The sequence below is a fragment of the Pararge aegeria genome, chromosome 2 (genome assembly GCF_905163445.1).
Source record: "Pararge aegeria chromosome 2, ilParAegt1.1, whole genome shotgun sequence".
In the NCBI taxonomy this organism is placed as follows: Eukaryota; Metazoa; Arthropoda; class Insecta; order Lepidoptera; family Nymphalidae; genus Pararge; species Pararge aegeria.
The window spans coordinates 18,752,008-18,775,127 of record NC_053181.1 but is presented as its reverse complement, the minus strand read 5'-3'; the positions used below and the strand labels follow the sequence as shown (position 1 = coordinate 18,775,127).

The following is a 23,120-nucleotide window of genomic DNA, read 5'->3' as shown; positions in this document are numbered from 1 at the left end:
CAAGTCAAAGTAGTTGTCAAAATTATTATAGTTGTTTTGGTTACCGCGGCAAACGTGTACCTACATTTGAACTTAGTCTTAAGGTTCCGTTATCCCTACGTTTTTCTCTTTTTTTTTTTATGCAACAATCTGAGGCACGTGTTTTCTTTAGAAAAAAATCTAAATTAAAATTGATTTTAGTTATACGTAGATATTTTAAATTCTGACAGAAACAGATAGAACTTAAGAACGAGTAAAGTAATTTGAGAGTTTTTCCAACAACAAAAGTTAAAGAAGTATACACAATAAAAAACTCTAAGGTTCTAGTAGGTATCTACAAAGTAATTTACACGATTAAATGACATTAATGCAACACTTCTATTGTCCTGTAAAATGAACCGGCCTTTTCGCTGGGAAATCAAGGTTAGTTTTATATTTTTTTCTCGTTCCGATTTCTACAACAAGAAAAACTAACGCCTTCGTAGTCGTACGTTCAATGCGAATATCTCTAGCGTTCTACATTCGCGCGCGGGCTTTGAGTCTAACCGCACGGTAAATTATTAGGCTGTAAAGAACCTACTGCCGTGTCTCCAGCGAAAGAAGGTTAAATCGTGAAATTCGCGCCATTTATAGTTACACATTTTTTTTAAATATTCTGAGTTGTGAGTTTCTTCAAAAAGGATCAAAATGACTATATACAGCAAAATTGTTCAAATCATTTTGGTTAGTGTTTAGCGACCGCGAATCTATGAGTTCCCGATAATTTCAGGTTTGTATCTTTTGTGACTTAATTAAGTTATTTTTTAATAATATGAAATTTTAATGCATCTTGCAAATAATAGAAGTTATGGAAGATGCCTTTTTTATCGTTTACCTAATAATTTGACGAGAAATCTAATAGAAGTCAATACTAAATCTACTTTTTATATAAATTTAAGTTTCCGAGGCTGTATTGTGTCATTCATATTAGGTATAAATAAATAAAAAAAATTCATGTAGGTACGTAGGGTAGATTAGGCTTTGAAAGAATGGTTTTTAGGAAGCTACCAAAATTAATTTTACGTAAATTTTGTGTCGTACTCGTATGTCCGAATAAAATTAAATTAAATAAATACATAAGCCAAAAGAGTGCAGCACACTTAAGTCGTTTGTGTTTGGAATGAAAACTTTACCTATGGGATGGATAGGATGTTATTGCTCATTTAACTAAAATTATAATTAACCTGAATACGTTAACAAAAAGTTAAGTATATTAAGTATATTCATAAATGTATATTCTTCGTAAGGAGAAGAAATGTATATTAATTTCGTATTGAAAATTCCAATAAATTAAGTATTGATTCTTATCGTACCTACTTGGTTGAGCCGACAAAAACTGGTAGCGACAAAAACGAATCAAATCGTAGTAGAAAACTGCTTTTGAATGTTAGTCAAAAAAAAAAAGGTTTTTTTGATTTTTTCTCGCGTACGTAATAATTTTTAAAATTACGTAGTACATTAAATAAAATATTCTAAGAATAAAATAAGTATCTACTTTTTAGTAAACCTCCAAGACATAGCCATTGCCAATTTGACTTTGACGACCGTTTATTTCCGTTTGAAGACCAGTGTTTGTATATTCATTGGCAGACATAAGCAAAGCAGATATAAGTAGAAGCACTACGTTAATCCAAGCCTGACTTGTCTATGCTGAGGTTTGCTTCTTTGCTTATTGTTATAATAATGTATGATCCTTTATACCTATAAATCTTAAGTAGGTTGGTTGCATTACTGTGCCTCAGTAATTTTGCTTGCTTCATTCAAATCCTACTTCAATAGTTGCCTCAACAAATACCTACTGCAGTAGATACTATCACACTACAAAAGATAAGTCATGATTATTTCGCTAATTATTGCAAATTATTTCAAATAGTGCTCTGAGAATAAGACAGTAATTATTAGCTGTTAGATTTGCTTATGGAAACCTCCAGTTTCATTTGCGCAATATTTAAACGAATAGGCAGTAAGTAGTTACGTTCATAAGAACCTTAACGGTAAAAACGGACTACGATGCCGCCAAATAAGAAATACAAACCTAGGTTACAAAGTTCGAACCGCACTAGAAGTGCAGAGTATTTATCTCAATTTGGGTCTGGGTATGGGTCCCCGAATTGAAAAAAAAATATTTTATTTTATTTTATTAACTTGCACATTTGTTTTATAAATATAACCTAAAATAAACTAATTGTTTTATAAATATAATAAATAAATAAATAATAATAAATATACTACGACAATACACACATCGCCACCTAGCCCCAAAGTAAGCGTAGCTTGTGTTATGGGTACTAAGATGACTGATGAATATTTTTATGAATAATATATACATAAATACTTAGAAAATACATATAAACACCCAGACACTGAAAAACACTTATGCTCATCACACAAACATTTTCCAGTTGTGGGAATCGAACCCACGGCCTTGGTCTCAGAAAGCAGGGTCGCTGCCCACTGCGCCAGTCAGCCGTTGATAATATATATATAACCTAAAATAAACTATTTAAAACTAAATAAAATATAAAACGTCCTCGAAACCACCGCAGCGAGGCACAGTTTATTTATTTTTTATTTTATTTAATTTAGTAAGCAAATATACTTTAATAACTTCCATTTACTTAGAAACTGTAAAAAGCGATGATAAAACCCAGTGGGTAGGACTTAAATCCTAGCCGAGTTTAAATCCTAGCACGCACCTTTAACTATTCTAAGTTACGTGCGTTTTAATCAATTAAAATATCACTTGCTGTCACGGTGTAGGAAAACATCGTGAGGAAACGTATACACGTTTCCTCACGATGTTTAGAACTCTCAGGCATACGCCTGAGAGTTCTTCATAATGTTCTCAAAGGTGTGCGGAGTCTACCAATCCGCAACGGGCCAGTGTTTTGGACTACAGCCTTAACCCCTTCTCATTGTGGAGAAGTGGTGGAGACCCGTGCCCTGTAGTGGCCCGGTAATGGGTTGATATGATAATCATGACCGTTGGAAACCATTAGTTTTTCTGGGACTAAGCGTAGCACATGTTACGAATACGTCCGTCCTTTTACAAACTCTGTGCCAACATTAGGTTGATTGGTTGCTTAGTTAGGGCATAAAGGAAGGACAAACAAACAAACTTTAATAGTTATATTATTAAGGGTTATTTTTATAGGCATCCTTGGAGGGCTCCTGTATCAAAATAAGTTGGGGGGCCCAAATTAATAGTTAGGTTTTCTCACAAAAGATACAAATATGCTTGCATTTAATTAAAATAAATATTTATTTATTAAGTTAAAGTCACATCTTCTTTCGAGTAATTTACATCATTTTACTTGCCACCGACTTAATAATGTTTTAAGTAGAAAATATTTATATTCTTGCCTTTTAGTAAACAAAGTTGATTTATGTTTTATTCCCGGAAATCACGAGATTAAGTGGACAACGTAATTTAAAATTTTTGTAACAATAACATTTTACTAATTTTTACTTACGCACGTTACCTCTGTAGCCGGGCCCCTAACGTGTGTAAGTATAAATTGCCCCTGTAGCCAGCCCTTATGATACGGGGCTGATACGGGGGTAGCTACGCTCCTGATACGCGTGATGAGCAATATTTCTGTAATAAAAGCCCAATCAGATTTCTTAAAATTTAATTTGCTAACGGCCAGGACTGGAATACTTCACAGTCGAATTCATATCTCTCTGTTGACATACATGCAAGCTTAAAGTTAGGTCAACGCTTACAACTTACGCGCTTTTAGGACCCAAGGTTGCTAAAATATGGTTAATGCAGTGATCGACTAGATACCGCGCCGGAAAAGAAATTCTAGTCCAAGAACACCGGACCTTCTAATTCGAAGGGCTCCAGCTAACCTAACCTTAATCTAGGCTTTGCGAAAGGACGAATGGATGAGTGATTAGATAAATGTAAAGTTAATTTTTTTTAATGTATCTACCAAAGAATTAAGAATATACAGAACCCTTATTCAGCCATTATTGTATGCAGTGCATTGTGTCCAGAAACAGTAAAAACACCCCACATACGTCTCACTTCACTCCCGCGTAATGTTGCTAGCTCAAAAACTTTTCCCATTTTCCCCATTTTATGGTAATCGTTTCGTACATTAAAGTTAAAATAATTACTGTCAACTGCTAAATGGAGTGACTAACCACCGTTTCGAGAAACACTACTAAAGTTGAGTGGTTTTTGATGCTGACATAACTCAGATTTTTTTTTTCTTTTTTTTAAACACTTTTTATTTATTCTATTTACTTTTTAGATTTTATTTAGTTTTAAATAGTTTACTTTAGGCTATATTTAAATTTGAATTTATTGTTCTCAAACTTCATAACAATATCTTTCCATTATTTGAAATATATAAGTAATGTAACTAGATTGGCCACTAAATATCCACCAGCACTATTTATGGCCAGACGTTAGGTAGGCAAAAGGTCTTCAATCTAACCCTCCGACCCTCCGATCTGAAATCCTTGTTTTCCATGATGGCGCCTCACAGTGCAACCACATTTTCCTTACATTCCCTGTGAAGTGATACTCTGTTTAAAGGAGATGGTTTCTCACAAACAGGCCTCCTGCTAGGTCCGTCAATCGTTAGCTTAAAAAAAAGTTATGCAGTTTTTCATGCTCTGACATTTTAAAGATTGCGTCAGTTGAGGTGTGTCAAAACACCGCGTTATTATCTGCATGCATGGACGTACCCAGCTTCTGGTCTAGAGGGGGCAAGTGAGCTTTTTTTTAAGTCAGATCGTCCGCGGCTGTTTTGCAAATTTTTTATTAGGTATTCTATAATCGATACAGAATCCAATTTTTTAATTTTTGGCTGTCTGTATTTTTGTCTTCGGCGCCATACAATTTTTAAGAGAGTTCATATATTTTCTGTCAAATCGGTACGCTTACGTCTACATGCATCTTTAATTAATAAGGCATGGGAATAAGTGTACACGTACAAAGTTGCGAGCAACCGCTAGTCTGGTTTTATGATTAATTCAAATAAAACAACCTCTTTCGTGAATATGGAGTGAGGTTATACGGTTAGGCAAATGTAACTCCGTGAACCATTAAGGTTAACACAGATATTTAAGATTGCTGTGATATAATGTACTTCAACAAATAGGTAGTAGTATTTTTAGAGTTCCATCTGTACATCTTACTATTTATTATAATAGAAAACATTTGAATGTTTGTTTGTAATCGATAAACTCTGAAAATGCTGAGACTTTTTTAATATTTCTTCCACTGTTCGAAAGATATACCTATTTTATACTTATTATTCTCCGTCCTTTGATCTAACTCTATGCCAAAATAAAGTAGATTAGTTGCTTAGTTATGGCGTAAAGGACAAACAAACACACGTTTGCATTTACAATACTAATAGCGCCATCTATGGGATACTTCCTCAATCCAGTCAACTAACTACCTTATACCGCCATCTGTTAGAATCTTATCGAACTAATAGAAACTCGTAATTATGACTCTTGGTAGGGTATGACACAAAGAATTCGTAATAAAATAATATATAGATATAAACTATCCCATCTCTTATGTTGGAAAAAACACATATTAAAGAAAAATACAGGACAAACATTGTGACACTTGAATTATTTATAATAGATACTTATTAAGTAAAGATTGGAAACGGATGGTTAGTTTATAACTATCGCCTAATAACAATACAGAGAACACGTCCTTCTAGTGCTTCCAAAGAAGCGTCGTCACTAAAAGATTTACTTGGTAGGTCAAACTAAAACTAGAACAGTTATTAGAAATCAGTAAAATGCAAGCACACCTAATGGAGAGAAGTAGCAAGCAGGCGTTAAATTCCATGATATATTAAGAAAATTAAGCTTAATTTGCTATACTCCGCAAAAAGCCGGAGAATATGTATCCTAAGGAGACTTTACAATAAATAATTGTTAAGTTAACATCTCCTGAGGATGCTTCGGTGTCGGGGCGAAACGTGCGTAGAGGGTACATCGCCGAAGATCTGCTGTGGAAATTATAAGTAACACCATAAATACTCCTACTTTCCGCGGAGTATAGCAAATGAAGCCTAATTTCCACAAGCAAACCTTTTCTGGTACTCGAACAGTTTAACTAAATAAATAATTAAGTTTACATTTCATTTCATGATAAGGAACCCTCCATGCGCGAGTACTAAGTATTCACACTTGCCTATCTTTTTTTATTTTAAATCTTAAGCGCGAAATCCATTAAGCCCAATATTTAACATTACTCGTTATATGTATGCTAATACTGCGTAATATGAAGCTGATATGTAAAGTCTAAAGTACTTATGCTGTTTAGTGTTATAATTTGGCCATTGCAAATAAGTACGTACGAATTCATTAGAATTCCTTTCCAGGGGGTAATCTTGATCATAAGCAACCTGAAAGTAATCAAATCAAAAGAAATACTTAGTAAACAAATGACACACAACACGGGACTCTATAATTATAATAGCGTTTACTCACATGTTTTCATTATTATTTGCCTGGTGGAAGGCTTCGACCGTGGGTAGTTAGCACCATAACGACAAAGACGTGCCGCTTAGCGATTTAGCGTTCCGGTACGATGTCGCGTAGAAACTAGGAGGAGAAATTATAGGTATAATATAACTACCATACTCCCTAGCTCCTGATGAAGATTGATGAAGCAATCTAAGATGGTAGCGGCCTAAGCTGTTAGAGGTACGACAGTTTTAATTAACTCATACCCTATGATTTCGTCACGGCATCGTACCGGAACGCTAAATCACTTGGCACATCATTGGTGGTAGGGTGGTAACTCGCAACGGGTGGAGCCTCCTACCAGACCAATCCAAAGGAAATTCAGAAATTACAAGTAACCACATTGCACCCGACGGGAATCAAACTCGTTATAGGACCAGAGCGCCCACCACTGGGCAAAGTAGTTGTGTTCATATTTAAAACAACTAGTCTTACTTGTAAAATCTTTTTTTACGTTTAATATGGCGATAGAATGTTATAATCATTTTAACATAACGCTACGACCGTTTGAAGCCGAGCAAATTGAGTACAGCGCGAGCGGGTGATGCGACGCGGTTCCTCGGGGTATATGACTAATTGGCTTTGTGTAGTTATTCATCAATAGTTATATTCATTCTCAGCCAACGTACTCTCATCCTAAAGCTACTAGGGTCTTTTCGCCTTTTCGCGTCCGACGCCCAATTCGCGTCCAAACGACGGTACACTGTTTTACAACAGTGAAAAATAACAAAACCGACACGCCAATCTAAACAAGAGCGCTTCTATTGATGTTCGGACCTATGACAGGTACTCACACACAAACAAAAGATCTGTGCGTGCAACCCAAATTTAATGAAAAATAAACTAATCTTGCGTGTGCAACCAACAAGTCCTGACGCGCGAATGTGTTGTAAAAAAAATAGTGAGCAGCTGTACTTTTCACGGTAAGTATTTAAGGTGTTTATGTGAAATTTAGAATACTTTGTTATCCCTAGACCTTAATTGTGAACCACACTATAGGAATAACGATGTTTGTGCTTATATTTTTCTACTGACAGCTTTATATAAGGTGGACGCGAACTGGTACATAAAATTTATAAAAAAATCACTTTGCGTCCGCTGTGGACGCAGATTACTCTATTTCTCAGTCAGATGATTAATTAAATACGATAACATGGGAAAAACAATATAAACTTCCTATCAATTTTAACAACATTAACATGCATAATATGATGGCCGATTTGCGTCCATATTATTAGAAATATAAAAAAAGATAATGAATGTCAAAAATCAGACTTGGACGCACAGTTTGCCTACATTAGAAACCCTATAACATTTTGCGTCCATCTTTTTATCACACGAAAATAATAGAGTAAAATTTATATAATTTTATTTAAATATACTCTTTATAACCTATCTAACCTAAAAATATACAATTATTATACGAAAATTATTTTATGTATTTGCCAATATTTGAATTTTGTTCCATTTTTAGGGTTCCTTACCCAAAGGGTAAAAACAGGAACCTAGTACTAAGACTTCGCTGTTCGTCTGTCACCAGGCTGTAGCTCATTAATCGTGATAGTAAGACAGTTGAAATTTTCATGGATGATGTATTTCTATTGCCGCTATAACAATAAAAATTAAAAAATGGAATAAAACATGGAACGCGCAAGTCCGATTCGCACTTGGCCAATTTGAAAGGCTTTGTACCGAAATGGTAAAATAGAATCCTATAAAGCCATCGACATGATATTCAAAATAATAGTGAATCTATTAATGGAGTTAGTTGGAGGAGAAAAAAAATATCCTGAAGTGTAATTTATGTTTACTTTTATGATATCAGCAATTATTAAATAAATGTTTTGATTAAAATCACAAGCTTCCCTTTTTATTTCCTATTTCCCTTCCTAATTATTTCTAAACAAGTGGACGCCAATTGGTCCACAGGCGGACGCAATCTGGATTTTGTGGACGCAAAATGGGAAAATCGCCTGTTTCAGCTATTTGTACCTGTGTAGAATAAAACATCAGATGCGTTGTCCAAAACTGTGCATTAAACTTGACAAGACTATATAGGGACTACATTACAACCATATTTGATTAAAAACTACCGCACGGACATTTTTTTTTCACGTTCAAACCTAACAACTCCACTAAGTGGACGCAAACAGGCGAAATGAGCCTACAGTCTTTACTGGCGATTTATTCGGTAAAATCTTCCGAGATAGAGAAAGCAGATTTGATGTTTCACAAGAGCCTTTTATAGTCTCTTTTGAAACGTTAAGTAGGCCTACTTGGAATAAAGATTAAGCTATTATCCTTGGGCCAAAATCCACTAAGCACAATTGCGTAGAACTACTCTAATTTGTACATGCTCTTCAGACTAATGGGCTGTCGCGTTAGCGTCTAAAAAGTATCTCAACTTCCGCCTTCGTCGCTTATTATATCTATTATCTTCACTGGTCTTCCTTTAACCTTCGTGTCAAACAGATGTGAATACGAACTTGTCGCGTCAGCAGTTGCTTGTGCAACTAGCAACTATTCTTACAACAACTTAGTCGCTCGAGCAACAGGGCGGTTGTCTATGCAAATAAATATCAATTGTAGCTGCTTCAGCCTAATAAGACAGTCATAAGACATACACAAGACATAGACATAGACAAGATAGTCATAAGACTCGACTTTTACGACCACATTACAGAGCCGTAAGGCAAGGCAATATTCGAAGAACAGTTTAAGTATAGATTATTTAGAAAAAAAGATCGATAACGTTTTATCAAAACGATTTATTTATAAACAAAAAAAAATCTATTAAGTACTGAATTCGTTGGCAGCAAATACTCTAACTCCGAAGATTATGAAAATAGATGCTCAAATTATAATAATTGATTTTCTATTACTTCATAGCCTTGATTTCATATTTATTATTTGTTATTCTATTGACTGCTCAATTTATATTTATATGATTATATAAATGAAATAATTATATCCTTTACAAATGTTTTAAAAATAATATATTGGTTCTGAACAAGTTCTCTGACCATAGAATCGGAATTTTAAACCTTCTTTCTCATTTAAAGACAAAATTAGGTACATATTATTTTACAACTCTTCCAATATCGGTATTAAATGAAAGGACTACACTCAACACTGATAGAATAATGTACCTACTGTAACTTTTTAAGTATATTGAAAGACGGGGGTTTTTTAAATTTTAAATTTATATGTTATTTAATTATACTTTAATAAGCGGGTAAATACAATAAACATAACTTCACGATTTTATAACTACAGCCGAGAGGCGAGTTCAAGGGCACCGATGACTTATGCGGCGGATGTGTTCACAAATGACAGAGCAAAGTCGAAACATTTTCAAACTTCCTTTGTCATGTAGGTATTACATTCGAGAAAAAAAACTTTTATGTAAAAATCTCGTGTCACGGTGTTTGTCGTAGCATCCCGCCGATAAAAAATCCAAAACTATTCGACGACTTCTCTGGCGCAGTGGTGCAGTGAGCGCTGTGGTTTTAAGTGGGAGGTCCCAGGTTCGCTTGATAGAGGGGACATTTTACTTTTTTTGTGCTAAACCCCTTGTGCATACCCTGGGCTCAAGGTCTCCTCTCATTTTAATGGGTTGATGATGATGATGATGACTTTAAAAACTATATATTTGGTATTTTCTCTCAAACACCAAAATAATGAAATGTTTTTAGTTTCTTTTCGGAGAAACCTATCTTCTCCAACAGTGGAAACGAAATAAGTTTTAAGTAAATATTCTTTATGGATTATATAAGACTAGCTGACCCGCGCAACTTCGTCTGCATCAAATATAATTAAAATATTTCTAAGCATTTCTATACCCGTCGTAACGTTTAAACGATAGGTCCAATTTGAATAATTTAAAGAGGAATTTGCAGGTGCATAATCAATTTTAACTATAAAACTATTTATTTGGATAAAGATCTGATAGGAACGTCACCATCTTAAGATTGTACCAGTGTTTTGATTGACAAATTTTAACAAAAAGCTGTTATTGTGCCTTAACAGTTAGACATTTAGCCTCCCGGACTTTTTTTTAGTAACAATGATTGCTTTTAACATCTCCATCGATTCATACATACATACTCACAAACTTTCGCATTTATAATATAAGTAAGATGGTACGCATGCATTCGATCACTGTCCCATATGCCTTGCAACTCGCCGTTACCTGTGAAAATTTATGTCCTTTATCTCAGACAATATTTATCAGATCTTCATTAAAATTACACAACACATGCTTAATAGCATACACATTCAAATAAAAAAAGAATTATTTAAATCGGTTCAAATTTAACGGAGCTATGAAGTAAAATTTGTAAAAAAATTCATATCATTTCCCGGGAGAAGCTTATTGTTTATCGGGATAAAAAGTATCCTATATTTTCCGGAATATCAGCTACCACTATACCAAATTTTATTTAAATCCGTTCAGTACTTTTCACGTGATGCCCGTACAGACAGACAGAAAGACAGACGAAAATTATATAAAAATCATTTTTTAACTCAGTATTGATTATAAAGCATCCCCCGGTCAAAGGTTTCAAAATATATTAAATGTACAGAAATCTTCCAGTTACAGTTTTATTATAAGTATAGTTTTTCTGTGTCTATCTGTTGACATTTCATAATATATCTATGTTAAAATATATTATTTTTGAAATCCAATATGGCTGCTACGCTTTGTCTTTTTCACTACATATGTTGAATTCAGGGTTTTTTGTTTGCTACAAAGGAATACCTGAGATATTATTTTTGAAATCGAAGATGGCTGCTACGCCAATTTGTTCTTCACTGTAATCTATGTATCTACTTGTCGTCTAGAGATTTATGTGCCATAGAATTAGCATTAGACCGCCTAAAATACCTGTATATTTATATTATATTGTTTGGTTGTTGTCATTGTTACTTAAACCTGCACTGCATATCTCCGACAAATCAATTATCAACTTTGAATTATGTACCTTTAAATATAATTTTATAAATGTATACAACATACAGTGCAAATTTGTGGACTACCATGTTATAATACATAATAAATAAATATACTACGACAATACACACATCAGCATCTAGGCCCAAAATAAGGGGAGCTTGTGTTATGGGAACTAAGATGACGGATGAACATTTTATGAATACGTTACGTTGAATTTTTGAATTCGGGAATTTTTACTACAAAGGGTTAAAATAAAGTCGCACGAACATTTTCCAATTGTGGGAATCGAAACCACAGCCTTGACTCAGAAAGCAGGGTCGCTGCCCACTGCGCCAATCGGCCGTCAAATGGCACTGCACCGTATTACCTGCTTATATATATGCACCCGCGGTGTTTCCCAAGGTGACACTGGACCCGTATCTTTTTTTTATTTCAGTTACCTTTACAGAATATTTCATGACGGTAAAAACCGCGCGAGAAAGTTTGCTGTCAAATTATAGGATAATGGATATATAGAGCGTGAAACATGGATTTTCCGGGGTAAAAAGGAGCCTATATGTTACCCAAGGTATAATCTCCGTTCCAATTATTCCTATATATTCAGTTGTTTTTGCGTATAAGAGTAAAAACAGATCCCTACGTCATCCACACAAACTTTCACATTAAAAATATTAGTCGGATATGTACGAAGGCTATAGGAATTTAATGTGTATTAACTAGGTATATATATATTTGCAATACCTAAAGATGTTCTATTCAAATGTTTAGTGCCAGTAATCTGTACACTTTTAAAACCATTAGTAAGGTATGATTTGTTCCTACCAACACGCCTTTAATGACGATTCTCTTTTTTGTCCCATTATTAAGTTTTGTATTCCTAGTAGGTAGTACTTACTTATAACTTAGTGAATTATCGGTTAAACCCAAGTATAGGTAATTACCCCTGCAAGTATTTATTTCCTTTTTTCCGGTTACGAGTTTTAGCAGCGGTGAATTTCATAATAAAATCAATGTACATACATATTTTTATATGTGAAAGAAAGAAAAATTAAAAAATAGATAATTTTCCATAAAATATGTTCTTTTGTGAATGCAAATTTTAATAGAACTTCGTTATGGACAACCGTATGTAATAAATAATACAGAATATACTTATGTAAATTATTTTAAATCGCTGTGTATCGATAAGGCAGAAAAATTGTACCTATACTTTGTGTAATTTTTTTCTTTTATATATTTTTATGTGATGTTCAATAAAAGAGTGTATTCATTCATCCATTCATTCCAAGACGATTAATTACGACGAGACAAGAAGCTAAGCGATTTAGCTCTCCGTAACGATGACGCGTACCCACCGGGGTAGTGGTTTAATTTAATAAATTTAATTATCAAAATATGACGGCTAAATATAATAAAAATGTCAAATTAATTTTACTGTATGGAATAATAAATTTATAATCATGTAATGTCAATTAAAAAATAACATATAAATTAGTACCTAAATAAATTATATTTTATTATCCAAGCATTTATCAACCAACCAGTCACGTAATTTTGTCTTGAATTTCAAAAATGGCAAATATTTAATATTATCAAAATTAAGCTTAATTTGCTATACTCCGCGAAAAGCAGGAGAATCTTTGTGGTGTAATTTATAATTTCTTCAATCCTTAAGTAAGTGTGTAATTGTAAAAGTGTGTGTAATTTATAATTTCTTCAATTGTTAAGTCACTTAACAATTATTCATTGTAAAGTCAACATCTCCTGATGATGCTCCGGTTTCGGAGCGAAATGTGCGTAGAGGGTGTATTGCCGAGGATCTGTTTGGTGTGGAGTATAAGGATTGAAGAAATTATAAATTACACCACACAGATTCTCCTGCTTTTCGCGGAGTATAGCAAATTAAGCTTAATTTTGATAATATATCATGGATTTCCGCAAAGTAACGCCTGCTTCTATACAAAATATTTAATAAGTAGCTATAGGCAATTTGTTGTAAATCAGAATCATATTATTATGATAACAACTTTTATAACTAAGCTATGCTATGCTAGCCCTGCTGGTGAGATTGCAGTCAAGGGCTTATTTGTTGTAGAATACAAAAAAGCGAGATACCAACATAATAAAAAAACTGCAACTGTCGGCATCTTACCATCTCACTATTATCATCAATGAATTACATTAACAATGAACACGAACAATAAAAGAGTAGCAATTAATGCTAACGTTTCTAGAAAAACCACAAAACATACCGATGTCGATAACAAAGTTTTCGTGATACTTTATAGATAGTGTTCTAAAACGTGGCGTGTACTCAAGATAACGTTTGAAGGCTCCACTATGAATAGGTATAATGCATTTTTTAATTACAATTAGGTATTTAATTAATGTGGGAAAAAATAAAAAAAAATTTTTGCCTAATTCACCGGTGTAAGAAAAACACTTTATTTATGTCTATCAAGACGTGTATGTACTATGTATGCATGTTTTTACGTCAAGTCTGCGGTTTTATAAGTGGGAGTGCCCGGGTTTGATTCTAGGCAGGGCAATTGAGAATTTACTATCACATCGACCCATTACCGGCCGACCACCCTGGGTATCCTGCTACAATGATAAATGGTTAAGGCCGTAGTCCACCACGCTGGCCCAGTGCGGATTGGTGGACTCCACACACCTTTGAGAATATAATGTAGATATCTCAGGCATGCAGGTTTTCTCACGATGTTTTCCTTCACCATTGAAGCAAGTTATATTTTGACTTAAAACGCACATAACTTAGAAAAGTTAGAGCTGGGATTCGAACTCGGCCCCCCGAAAGTGAAGTCGAGGTCTTAGCCAATGCGCTATCACGGCTTGTGGCTTGATGGGTTTATTATTACTGCCATACCCTTATCAGTTTAGCCCGCTACCATCTTAGACTCGTTTTTAAATTGTTTTTTTTTATCCCCAGATTAACAAACAAACATACTTAAACTACCAGTTTATATCTTGCAGATGTTCCTTAAAAAGTTCAAAGTTTGTTTTAAACGTAAAATTACAGAAAAATATAAGTATATAAGACTACGTCAACGATAAAATAAGCTTAAGTGTAAATTATTTCTTCTTAAATAGTTTTTTAAAGGACAATGTGATGTGGCGTTTTGGGGCTTCTTCTTAGACCGGGCGCGTTTGGAACCCTCGTACTTAGCTTTAGTTTTAAGTTGTCGAATTCAGTTATCGCCAGACTCACTTATATGTACATATTTCACATGTTATGTAAGCATTAAAAGTGCCAGTGCTTATTTGAATAAAGACAATTTTCATTGACATTTATCATTGACTCTGAAACAAAGAAAAAAATCTTTCCTCTTTATAATATTTGTGTAGATAATATTGAAGTGATATCTTAAAGGAAATTACCTAAGTAGAGCATCATCCGCATTCAGTGGTACGCCCTGTGCCGGATTAACCACGTAGTAAGAGTAGCAATTGCTACGGTCCCCGAACGAAATGGGGTCCCGCATATTTAATACCGCTCATCTCGACCTGACTGACTGACTGACTGACTGACATACACGCACACGCACACGCACACAGAAATCGCCTATTGTAATGGCAAATACGTATTGTATTTAAGATACGTTTACACGTATTTAAGATGCGTATTGAGTATTGAATTGTATTTTTACCACTTTATACTAAAGAACCCATAGAAGATCAAAGGGCTCTTTTAAAGAATTTGCTACTGGACCCACGCATGCTTAATCAGGCACTGGGTACGACAAAAAACGACAATTGCTCCTCGTGCCACCGATGGAACGAATTGGTGGTACGACGACGAGGAAGCGACGTGAGTGTCTTCTGACATATGAACTTGTCTGATTACCAGTCATTGTTTTCTCAGTAAGCACTTAAGTACTTGCTTATTGTTTCCCATTGTTGTTTTCAGTCGTAACAATTTGTTTTCGACTAGTATTTTTTTTGTTTCTTGACGGTTCATAATAGGTTCTCCGAAGTCGTAAATAAAAAAATACGTACGTATACTTGGTCCCGGTCTTTTTCATCTTCACTCTTCAACATGAATTTAATGTACCTAATATCTTAGATTACGGAAACCGGGATTAATCCGAAGCATAAAGGGTAGTAGTAGTTCAGCTTATTGTGACAGAGCTCGTCTTGGGATGTACTACCACTATCCGTTGAGGCGGGCTTTACCTCGTGATACATATGAAGTACATACTAGGTGAGTACTGCATACGTCAGTTAATCACAGCTTCTAGAAGTCATTATAACGAACATAATAATTATGGCCAGAACGAATTGAATAATCAACTTGTAATAATCATTGGAATCACGCAAACTGTAGGTGAGTACTTATATTATTTTCATACGGTAAGTACCTATGTTAACTACGCGGTAAAAAAACGGAAAAAATATTCTTTGGAAGCGGTGATAGCCTATTAGGTTAGGGCTTCAGCTGCGTTTATGGGACCAAGTTCGATCTCTGGCACCTCTAACTTTTCGGGGCTATGTGCGTTTTTAATTTAAGAAACATCGTTAGGAAACCTGCGTCCTACAGCCTGAGATTCGCCATAACGTTCTCAAAGGCGTGTGAAGTCTACCAATACGAATTTGGGTAGCTCGGTGGAGTACGGCCAAAACCCTTCTCATTCTGAGAAGAGATCCGTGCTCGATAGTGGGCCGATAATGGGTTGACGATGATAATTTATTATGATGAATATTAAATATTATTAAACTAAAAGGGACACACGTTTCCACAAACAGTCCGTCAAGCTACTAACGGCTGTTTCAGGTTCAGGTGAATTTAAGTCACCTAAAAGTCCTCAAACTAATGACCTACGACGATGTCCGGCCAAGTTCAAAATTACCTGCATCATGTTGCAAAAATATAAGAGGTGTATCGATCTATAAGTAAATCGAACCAACAAAAATAATGAATTTTTGTGCATAAACACATGAGGAAATATAACTAACCCCTTATGAAAAAACTCATGAATCGAAAAACGCATAATCGGTCGGGAGTGGTTAATTGGAAACTAAGACAGTTTTCGCAAGAGTTCGTCTAGTGTTCTTCTTCCTCAAAAACCCATTACCGACCCACTACAGGGCACGGGGGTCTTCTCTGAGAACGAGAAGGGTTCAGGCCTAGTTTTGGTTGAATTCACTGGCATTTGAGAACGTTATGGAGAACTCTCAGCATGCAGGTTTCCTCCACCGTTAAAGCAAGTGATATTTTTCATTTCTTTAAATAAAAACGCACACATCTCCGAAAATCAAACGCGGCCTCCACGAGAGGGAGGCCGGGGCTGTAACGACTAGGCTATCACCGCGTTGAGTTCGTTACCAAAATCTAAAACTGCGTTAAATCAGAACGTAATACGTACACGTATTTTGTTTCATTGGGTAATTAATACCCATTGAATACCAAGTTAAGATGACTGCGGATTGCGAAAAACTATCTTAGATTCCAAATATCTGGTCGTTTGCGGTTTCCTAGGTTTTTTTTTCGCCTCTGGTTTGATAGGCGTTACTTTGCGGAATTCCATGATATATTCTGATATAGGTACCTACTGCGCGACGAGCAGGAAAATCTGTATGGTGAATAAATTCTACATTACACCGTACAGATGCCTGCTTTCGCGGCAAATTAAGCTTAATATTCATAATACGCTACTCTTTTTCCGATTTTCATTAGGTTCGTTACGCACTTATTGTTTTTTTTTTTTAAACAAAAAGAAAATGGCCAGAAAAATTTGAGGATGGTTCCAACGATTCTGATTCTGATGATGAATAAATATACAGTGACCCAGACCGACTTCGGCCACGGTGGTCAGTCTCAATCTCAAGAGAGATTCCCCAACTACGCGGAAGATATTACAGCGCAAAAGTGTGCGCGCTAACACAGGTGCACTCTCAAATCACACACTCTCATAGTCCGATGGGATGGCATCTCCAATAATACCAGAAAGAGATTAGACGCATGAACGACAGCTTAACGTGCTCTCCGAGGCACGGGAATGAGTCCCTTCTAATTCCCAAACAAGAAAAAAAGTTTCGGCCGTATAAAATCGTGACGTACCTAATACATAAATACCGACTAATAAATGTTGAGGTAGGCGCAAGATTTTTTTACGTTGTCTCAGTTTTTATTATTCTACCGATTTACCGTTAACATAGAAATAGTAAAACCACGTGGCCTCGGTGCTGAGAATCCTTAACACAAAAACCTTTATTATGCAATTATAAAAGTAATAACGTGTAATTGCGTGATTTTATCAAAACGAGCCGAGTAATTCATTCTTGTTTTCCCCTGAATAAAACCACACTCGGCGAGCCGTGAAGGCCTTCAGCGCCGACCATAGAGATAACGTGATAGTGTAAAGATCTCTAGTAAGTGTTGCCAGACCGGAAAATAAAAAAACCATACTAGGTAAATAAATTTACCCGGAAATAAGAAGAAGAAACGGGCGTGCACCAAACTGATAACAATAGTTTAATTAGTTTTGAATTTTGAATTTTTGAATTTGAATTTTTGAATTTTGTTTGTCTTTTTTTTCCAATTTCTCTGTTCCGTGACCTTTTTCAAAATTATGAAGATAAAGCTTAATTTTATTATATACCTACTTCGCGAGAAGCAGAAGAATCTGTATGATGTAATATATATTTTTTTTCAATCTGTATACTTTACAGTCCACACAATACAGATCTTCGGCAATCGACACACGTTTTGCTTCGAAACCGGAGCATCCTCAGGACATGTTGACTTTACAATGAATACTTGTTAAGACATATTGACTTTACAATGAATAATTGTTAAGATAACATCATTTATAACTACTTAGCTACTTGGCTAATTAGCGATAAGGCCGCCTTTTGTATCCTGCTTCATTCTTCATGTGTTTGTTCCTTTTTTTTTGTCTCGTTTTTCTGAGTGGTGTACAAGTAAAGAGTATAAATAAATAAATAAAAAAATTTATTGTAAAGTATACTCAATCCCACAATTGAATATTGCAAACGATATGCAGATATCTCTAACTTATGTCAGTATGTTTAAATCAGTAATCAGTAGGAGAATGGAAATTCCCTCCTTTATTTGCACTCTATGGTCTATCTTTTCTTTTTTTTTCGGCATCCTGATAAAGAACACCAGTTTTAGAACTTGTATTTTATAACTACTTATTTATGCCATATGTAAACTTACGCTTGACTGCCATTGCACCGATTAGCTATAAGAGGTCTCGGTTAAATAGGCGCTTGCCCAGAAGATAACTATCCACCCTCACCATTGCTTTGAATGAATTCAAACATACCAAGTAACTTATGGGCCTCATAAGACGGCCCAGAATCACTCAGCGGGCGAGTGAGAGAGCTATGCTACGAGTATCTCTCCGTGATAAAATCAGAAATGAGGAGATCCGTAGGAGAACTAGAGTTACCGATAGCTCAGCGAGTCGCGAAGCTGAAGTGGCAATGGGCACGGCACATAGCTCGGAGAACCGATGGACGTTGGGGTCTTAAGGTGCTGGAATGGCTACTGCGCAGTCGGTAAAAGCAGCGTAGGTCGGCCTCCAACGAGCCGCTGGAGGCAAGCGACCCAGTACCGTGGATTGTGGAACTCCCTACAAAAGACCTATGTCCAGCCGTGGACGTCCGTCGGTTGAAATGATGATGATTATGATGATACCAAGTAAGAAACAGCAACGTCAAAACGGCGTTCCACTCTTTAACGGTTTGTGTCAGATACGTGGATTAGAAACTTTTCGTGCGAGTTGATTGGGATTACAATACATCTTCATACAGATGCCCTTGGGCCTTGTGGAATGCAGTTTGAACTAGCTACTACCTATGACTCTTTGGTGTCCCCTGTGTTTATACCCTTGAGTTCAGGAGCTATTGATTTATACATAAGAACTGAAGACCATAAAAGGACTTTACAAACCATTGAAGGATCAACCGGTTAAGCTATCTAGATAATGTATGAATTATTAAATAATATATCTATTTGAATTGTCTAACAGTTGTAACTAACTAGCAGTCGTCCGCGTTTATTATGTTTATTTACTTACCCGTTAGGACCATTCCGAGCCTTTACCGCTGAATCGCGTAACCGACATATCAATAACTTTCTAAAAGAAGCTTTATTTAAATATTCTTTAACCTTCTTTTGGAAAACTTTTGGTTTGTCGGTTACGCAATTTGCAGGTAAAGGCTCGTTTTGTTTCCCTGCACGGCTAGCATGGGCATGAGACAAAATTTTGTGTTCTCCCACAGCTTTATCAACTCTCAGAGCACAGCACAAGTGGAAATAATATCCAAATAATATATGTGTAATAATAACCGGGGGTAAACTTCTACTGTTCTTTGTTCCCGTGCTTTAGCAGGTTGACACGTTAATACACACTGATATAATCGGGGATATAATTTTTGGCTCCTGCCTGTGATGTCTGTGCCCTGCTGGAATGAAAAGTATTTTAAGTTTGTTACTTTCCGTCCTTTCAACCAAGTACCAACTCCATGCCAACAATCAAGTTGATTGGTCACTTAAGGTTTTAAGGAAGCACAAACAAACAAATAAACAAACATACTTTTGCATTTATACTCATATTACTAGAAAGCTTTAGCGTATTTTAAGATTAAGCGCCCGTGCTAGCCCTGCAGGTTACGTGCCCACCTGCTGAATCACTGGAACGTGGAATAGGAGAACTTTACCCCCATTTAGTAATACATATATATTATTTGGATATTATTTCCACTTGTGCGACAGTGCTCTGAGAGTTGATAAAGCTGTGGGAGAAGATAAATTTATATCCTTTCCCCGGGGATATAATTGTCACCTGCCCATGCTAGCTGGGCTGGTAAGATAGGACGCCAAAATGCAATAAAAAATGTTGACAAAAAAGAACCGACTTTGTTATACAACGTGCGATTGCGTACTAGAGTACATGGTTTACAGGAAGCCAAATAAATACTTTTTTTATAACTTACATACCTACCTCTCTTTATTCGTTTGATTTTAAATCGTTTGGATAAAAGTTACTTATTTCATTTTATTTTATTGTTTGAAAAGAAAAGAAAAGGACTGGCAACTGTCAGTCCTTTTGTTAATCTATGGAATCATTGATTTGCCCAAGCATTAGATAAACTTATGTAAGCGAAAAGTGGAAGCTTCTCATATTTCTGGTATCTGTGTACTAACCATTGCACTTTGCCCAAGCATTAGATAAACTTATGTAAGTTAAAAGCTTCCATTGTAAAACAAAGATTAAAACATACAACGTTACAGCTAAATTAAACCGCGTAAAAGATTACAAAACCCAGTTTCACCATGGCTACTTATCAGGTTATCGCAGACGTAAAATTGTAGTCATTTTGTCGCACTAGTTTAAAAACTTAGTATTGTGAAATCAGAGCGCCTGAGCAGTTTATGCGGGTAATAAAAGGTATAAAACACAATAAAATATGACATAAGTATTTAGATGGCCTCCGAGATTTTTTTTAAATGTTGTCGTTAGAATTTTTTTCATAAAATGGACAATAACGCCTGTATATCAGCAAAATAAATATTCCAAAAAGAATACGAAACTTTAAGGACGTGCACCTGCCAAAATTATCATCCTAAATTAGGCAAAGCAAAAATTGTCCTAAACTAGCTATCCCGGCGAACTTCGTACCGCGGTTCATTTTTTTGTTTTATGAATGTTATATTTTAATACTTAGTATGCTATTCCGGTCTAAGAGAAATCCAAAAAATCAAATATCATAAAAAAAAATTCAGCCGTTCTTGAGTTATAAATGGTGTAACTAACACAACTTTCTCTTATATACATATATATATATATATAGATTTAACATGAAAGATTAAGCATCGAAAGACGGTAGTGAGTGAACGGGTTGTAGAGATTGTACATTTTTACAATTTTCACCTCTTTACCTCTTCTTTCCTTCTAGGACTATCAATTTTTACGTTGAAAATGTGTTTAAGGCCCGTATTATTACCAGGTTTTCAAGTATCGGTTCTTTGATAGATGTCGGTTTATTATGTTATTAAAAATCTCGGCCCAGATAGATTCGACCAAAGATATAGGTATTCCATAAGTTCTTAAAATAAAATTGATCGTATACGCTTTGTTAACACAATTCGATTTTGCAATTGAAAGTTTGTACCAATTTATTTATTAATACGCTAAATAAATTGGCTAAACGGAAACCGATCTTGATTAGAAATGGCTAGTTTATATTGATCTTTAAGTCACTACTCAAAATTTATTGCCTTTTCGAGCCGACTGGCGGTCTGGTGAAACTATACCAGAAAATTGATTTAAATCTTATTAACAGGTACTTACATAATCATATACATTATATGTATTTAAGTTATTATATATTTTTACGGGTGGGTATATGTGTATATATGCACCACCTACCTATTTTCTGTGTTTGTTTTTATTCGCCGTTGTCTGGAAGAAATCGCTGTGAAGCGATAAGGCCGCCAAATTATATACGTTGTTTTGTTATATTTTTCTTTATGTATGCACTTTTTTGGTGTGCAATAAAAGTATAATCATCAATTCAATCATATATTACAGAAATAAACTCAGATTTCTACCGTGCGCTTTGTAATAAGTTAACAAAATTGTGAAACATTCACCAAAAAATTAGTATTTAAAGTATAAAAATTAATGCTATGTAAATACGTGACCCAGTTTCAAACACAAGAGTATGATACATACCTACCTAAATACAATTTTAAAATTTTGAAAAGTAAAGATTGAAGTACCAGCTACTTAAGTAGGTAAGTTTTAATAAAATACTACAGCAATGTGCTTTTAATATTAGCCGTCTTCGAGCAATATAATGTTTCGAAAATTTGATATTTGTTGGTAGATCTATTTCGGAGTTTGTGTTTGTTATTGAAAGTTTCTTCAATACATAAAGGCAGGCTCGGTTTTGCAATTTTACCAAGCCGATAAACGGTTTAAAAGTACATAGTGCTGAAGTTTGTTTGTGCGTAAATAACTGTAGGTAGGTATAAACTAATAACTTTGTAGAGTTATTTCTCTAACTATTGCTCCCTGGAAAAAGCAGAGGAATATATAAAAGTTTTAATTTTAAATTAGTTATAGTTTTTAGTGTGTATGCATAAGTGACATGCACACCAAATTTCAAAGGTGACTGCCCGTGGCTTAGCTCGTAAACAATTTTCAACTTTCCCTCGGGAACTACTTAAGGAATCCGGATAAAAGGTAGCCTATGTTCTTTTCCATGTCAAAGGCTACATGCATGCCCAATTTCATCCAAATCCGTTCAGCCGTTTTTGCGTGATTAAGTAACCAACATCCACGTTTTCACATTTATAATATTACTAACTGTTGCCCGTGACTTCGTCTGTGTTTGATTGTGTTTTTGATGTGACATTAAATTTAGTTGTAGATCTAATAAAAATTAAAGCATTCAGTATCGCTAAGCCTTAAATGAGGGGTATGCTGCTGTCCGCTGAGGAATTCTATCCTCTATCTCCAACCACAGTTTAGACAAAATTAAACACATATTATAACCTCTATAGTACAAAAATAATTATTTAAATCGGTTATAATTTGTCGGAGTTATGGTGTAAAATCGTCAAACACTTTCACCCAAA

General features: G+C 35.1%; 1 protein-coding gene across 2 annotated transcripts in view; it reads left to right on the top strand.

Annotated features, from left to right (window-relative positions):
* Positions 1-518: 518 nt before the first annotated feature.
* Positions 519-23,120, top strand: part of LOC120635111 — a 34,684-nt gene continuing 12,082 nt past the window's right edge. The window contains exon 1 of one of the 2 annotated variants that reach the window (XM_039906034.1): positions 519-748. The gene's annotated coding sequence lies outside the window, so the exon portion shown is untranslated. Of the gene's footprint in view, positions 749-21,765; positions 21,821-23,120 lie in introns of those variants that run through there. The other variant, XM_039906043.1, reaches the window with a different exon arrangement.